The sequence below is a fragment of the Bufo gargarizans genome, chromosome 2, assembly GCF_014858855.1.
Source record: "Bufo gargarizans isolate SCDJY-AF-19 chromosome 2, ASM1485885v1, whole genome shotgun sequence".
Classification (NCBI taxonomy): Eukaryota; Metazoa; Chordata; class Amphibia; order Anura; family Bufonidae; genus Bufo; species Bufo gargarizans.
In genome coordinates, this window is record NC_058081.1 from 552,040,000 (window position 1) to 552,045,999 (window position 6,000).

The window sequence follows — 6,000 nt, forward strand, 5'->3', positions numbered from 1 at the left end:
AGTAGTCACCTCCTCCGATCAGCTCATTGAAGAGGCCATGGCAGTCCTCTGAGTGCTGTGGCCTCTCCCTAGGCCATTGACATCAAGTTCATCATTTACATTGTCTATATGCAGCTCAGTCCTATTCAAACGTATGGGCCTAGGTTGCAATGCTGGAGCCACTATACACTGTGCTTGGTAAGCTATGAGGAGGTTGCAGCACTCACTGTAGTGCCGTAGCTTCATCAAACAGCTGATCATAGGAGGTGCTAGCAGTCGGGCCCCTGATGAACTATCCCAAAGAAAAGTCACTAATATTCTACTCTTGCAAAACCGCTTTAATATCTCTATAGGCCTGTCTTTACTCCCCTACTTTAATTGTCTAATAACTAATAGACAGATAGAAAGTTAATTCCTACCTGGTTGCAAAGGTTTAATGCATAGGCACACCATAGTAGAATGTCTGGATGGTGACACACTGCAATTATGCAGCATAAAGATTGTAGTTCTGTTGAAGAGTTAACGTTGTAGACAGGTAAAGAGTATAATAACCCATAGTACATGCCCTGTTTGCACAATATCGACATGTCAATGCATGATTCACTTTCAATGGTTCTTTAATGGATAGACATCAAATAATCAAATATTATTTGTATCAATAATAAAAAGAAAACTACTTTGATAAAGTAAAAGGTTAATTTAGCTCTGAACAATAAGGGGCCTAATGGAATGTAAGATGAGACAGGGAAGGGACCGCCATCTGATGACTGACAGGTATGAGACCTAGAAATTTGCACAGAAAATCCAAATTATTGAAAAATGCATTTCTTCAGTATTTAATGTAAATAACCCTACATTCTATATTGTATTTCTGTTTTAATCATGAGAATTATGGTAAAAACAAGGAGTTTGTTAGGGACATGCCTTTTACTCTCTTAGAAATACAATAATTGTATAATTTTAAAAGAAATACACTTATGTGGTGCCTACATAAAGAAGTAGACAGCTTTAGAGAACCCCCCACAACAATATGCTGATCACAGGGTACCTGCCATTAAAACCTCCAGTGATCAGATGGGAATTTAATACCAAGTGTTTAATTTTCCTACAGTGCCACCACAGGAGATGAAGTGTTACACTGTGTTCATTAAGATCAGTAGGCTGTCCATGTAATGCATGGACACGCTGGGTTCTCCAGAGAATGACACACTCTCTGTAGCCATTCTCCTACTTAGTTAAGAGACGAGGAACCACCCTCAAAGTTCAAAAATCCATAAATAAATGTATTATTTTTTTATTATTATTATTTATTAGTAGGGCAATGAAAAATTGGGTTTCTAAACTGGACAACCAATACAAAATTAAACACCAATTTTTACATGAGTCTCAAGGAATGGTCTTAAGACGCTCATATGGCCACTGATCAGTTAACTGGACGAACTGATTGGCAGTACTGACTGACCATTTAATGTGTATGGAAGTCTCCATCATTATGTTCCAAGAGAAGATACTCTGGGAGTCATAAGAGAGCCAAAAGAAATTGTCTGCCATCTGTAGTGTATGGACATCTTTAGTCTACAAACCTATCTTTTGCTTGTGCTAATTAATGAACCTTTTGTCATAAGGAAGTCAACCTACCTAGTCATCAGTTGATCTCACCATGGAAAGTTACAGACTGGCACACATTACACAGTATAATGCATGTGATACATACATTCCAAAACCTCCTGCTGCCATGAAATTAAAAAATGTTTTTTTTTTTACTGATTCTCTTTTGCAAACAGATTTTTCTGCTACAACTATTCACAAAAGAAACAGAAGTGGTCCCAGAGTGGATAATAGCATTTTATTAATGCTTTAAGGGGAAAGAATCCTTTTTGTTCAGCATCACTGAAACAAATATCTATTATTCCTGGAATGTTTAGTGCTTTGTAAAAATGTCTAAAAGCCACTCTGAGGGATACTTGTGAAAGAGATGCAGAAAAATATGTTGCTAAAAGCGATCAAGGAACAAGACTTCTACACCTTGGATAAGTAAATAAATTGTCCTCTTCACAACTAATGTACTGTTCAATATGAGATGCAATTGAAGAGACGCCGATAATATTTACACATCTGCCATAGCTCCAAAATTGTCTATCCAATGTAATAGATTGTTGCAGTCACACAGGGTACATTGACTGTCACTACTGAAGAGACTGGCACTCGTCCTGATGGTCTGGACACCTCGACCATGAATGCCACACTCAGTGTCCAAACTCATGGAAAGACAAATGTACAGGATGCAGCTACATTCGCTAGTTTATGGATTTGTCAGTGTCATCTAAGCACTGTGTAAGTGAATTATTTGGGCATTATATAGTACCTTATAAAGGGGACATCCATGTACATCCACACAGGGCATCTTCAAAGTTCAACTAGCATCTCTACATTGTGGGGAATAGGTGTTATCACCATGAGTGGACATACATTTCCTATTCTATGGGTAATGCAGGAGAAATATGGTATTGGCCTAGAGCTCCATGATGTCCCAGAAAAATGTTGGGTAATGATGTTCTTCATTCAACAAGTTTCCCATCCCAATAAGGGTAAAATGTATATGAATTGCAGCAGTGATGAAGCATAGCCTTGAATGGTGCCCATTCAATCTGAGTCCTCCAAAGTGGGTCCCCATCTTGCAGTAGCTATTCAGACACATAACCTTCTCCATGACGTCCATTTTCCCTATTAAGAGATGGGGACCCCTCTTTAACCCCTTTTTAATATGTGATAAATTAAAGGGGTTTGCGCCTATGAACAATAATATCCCTCATCCAGAGAATAGGTCAACCGCTGGGACTACCACCAATCACAAGCACATGCATGTGCATGACTACCACTCCATTCACTGTCTATTGTCTTGGCTATCCCTGGCAGTCCCATGGCAATAAATGAAGCAGTGGACAAGCAGGCAACCTACTGCTCCATTTACAGAGGGGACTTGGGAACCTATGTATATTCTCATGATTAGTGTGAGTCTCATCATACTTTTATAAAAAATTTCTGCATATAGGTGATAAATATTGTTCGTAGGCCAACCCTTTTTAAGGCAGTTTTCTTATAGTACGATGTCCATCATCTGACACATAAACTAGAAGCATGACTACTAGTATTGGTCGAGCAGCAAAGTGCTCTGGTGCTAGAGTAGAACACCTCGGGATGCTCGGGTGCTCTATCAAGGAAGTCAATGGGAGAACCCGAGCATTAAACCAGGCACCCCCTTCTCTGAAGAGTGGAGGGTGTCTGGTTCATAGTAAAAGGTCAGAAATTGATGGAAACACCACTGAAATGGTTTGGGAACAGCATTGGGAGAATGTCTGGATGCATCTTGGACTCCCAGGTCGCTGCTAGGAACGATGTTGTCTGAGTAGTACGCCTCTTTTTATACGCCCAAAACCGAAGATAAAATCAATTTTAGAGAAAAAATTGTTAGGAAACATTATTTCCTGTATATTTACTTGTATATAGTGCAAGTGCTGTCAAAAATTACAAGGAAGAGGCACTCCGATACAACCTGTATATCACATAAAGGAGGGCCTCATTCACGTTGTGGTACAATTGTTCAGGTAGTGGGACTCCTACACTCATAAAGCCTATGCACTAAGTGAAAGGGCTGCCAAAAATTACAAGGAATCGGCACTCCAAAACACTCTTTATTACACATAAAAGAGGGCATCATACACACCGTTTAAAAATTATGATTGATGGCCTGCTGGTGACCCTCAAAAACATTAGGAGCAAGGGCCTGCTGGTGAACCTCTAAAACATTACGGGCGAGGGCCTGCTGCTGATCTGACCATCTAAAACATTAGGGGTAAGGGCCTGCTGCCGAGCTGACCATCTAAAAAAATGTATGGGCGAGGGCCTGCTGCCGAGCTGACCATCTAAAACATTATGGGCTCGGGCCTGCTGCCGAGCTGACCATCTAAAAAATGTTGTGGGCGAGAGCCTGCTGCCGAGCTGACAATCTAAAAATTTTGAAGGCGAGGGCCTGTTGCTGATCTGACCATCTAAAAAGTTTTGTGGGAGAGGGCCTGCTGCCGAGCTGACCATCTAAAAATTTAGGGGGGAGGGGTCTGCTGATGAGCTTACCCTCTAAAACATTATGGGTGAGGGCCCGCTGCTGAGCTGACCCTCTAAAACATTAGGAGCGAGGGCAGCCTAATAAGCATGTTGATATAAAGGAGGAGGAGGAGGACGAGAAAAGGGAAATTGAACCATATACCCTTAGTGGTAAAAGGGGTGCATGAGAATACAGTGTATTCAATACACCATAAAAGCCACATTTAGTGTGCCTTTATGTTCAGCCGCTTTCCTCTGGTGGAGTAGAGAAGTCAGGGCCAATTCAGGTCTTGTTCATTTTTATAAGCATTTTCAGTTGACAAGCGGATGCGCTTATCAGTTTTTATGCCCCCAGCAGCACTAAAAACACGCTCTCACAAAACGCTGGCGGTGGGGAAGGCCAGGACCTTCAAGGAGTAGAGCGCAAGTTCGTGCCATATGTCCAGCTTGGACACCCAATTGTTGTAAGACACACAGGGATCACTGAGGACGCTGACACGGTCTGCTACGTACTCCTTCACCATCTTTCAAATATTTTCCCTCCTTGTGACACTAGGCCGTGCATCAAGTTGAGGGTGCTGGCAGGGTGTCATAAAACACAGGTCACAGACCTTGGAGAGTGCTGCCCTGCCTCTGTTGGAACTTCTGTGTGTTCTCCTCATCTCCCCTCCTCGTTTGGCCAAGGAACTACGTACTCTGCAGCCAGTGTTGTCAGATGGACATTTTTGGAGCAATTTTTCCACAAGGACCTTCTGGTATTGCACCATTTTGCTCGTCCTTTCCACCACAGGAATGAGAGATGAGAAGTTCTCTTTGTAGCGGGGGTCGAGAAGGGTGAACAACCAGTAATCGGTGTTGGCCAAAATGTGCACAACGCGAGGGTCACGGGAAAGGCAGACTAACATAAAGTCAGGACTTCGCTGTCCTCATCAGGAGGATGATCTCAATCGCCACATCCTCTTCTTCCTCTTCTACCCATCCACGCTGAACAGATGGAATAAAACTTCAATGGGTACTACCCTCTGTAGCGGAGGCAACCGTCTCCTGCTCCTCCCCATCATCTTCCAATTTGCGCAAAGAATACACCCCTGGCTATCACCCTGTGTAATGTCTTCCCCCATTTCTACCTCTTCCACATGCAAAGCGTCCGCCCTAATTGTGAGCAGCGAGCATTTGAGTAGACACAGAAGTGGGATGGTTACGCTGATAATGGCGTTATCGCCGCTCACCATCTGTGTTGATTCCTCAAAGTTGCGTAAATCCTCACAGAGGTCAGACAATGCCCACTCGTTGCTTGTGAAGAGCGGAAGCTGTTTGGAAAGGTGACGACCATGTTGCAGCTGGTATTCCACTACTGCTCTCTGCTGCTCACAAAGCCTGACCAACATATGGAACGTTGAGTTCCAGCGCGTGCTCACATCGCACAACAGTCGGTGATTTGCCAATTGCAAGCGCTGCTGCAGCGTTGCCAGACCGGCAGAAGCTGTCGATGACTTGTGGAACTGGGCACACACGCGGCGCTCCTTCACCTGTAGCTCAGGCAAATTGGGGTAGGTTTTGAGAAACTGCTGAACCACTAGGTTGAACATGCCAGGCATGGTATGTTTGTGAGCTTGCCGAGCTCCAAAGCCCCCACCAAGTTACGAAGTTATGGCCATTATCAGACACAACCATACCTGGTTGTAGGTTGAGTGGCGAAAGCCACAGCTCAGTCTGGTCCCTTATCCCCTGCCACAGCTGTGCGGCGGGGTGCTGTTTGTCACCTAAGCATATCAGTTTAAGCACAGCCTGTTGCCGCTTCCCCACTGCAGTGCTACACTGCTTCCAGCTACTGATTGATGTCTGACTGGTGCTGTAAGATGACAATTTAGAGGTGGAAGTGGAGGAGGAGGCAGAGGAGGAGAAGGGGAGTTGCAGCCA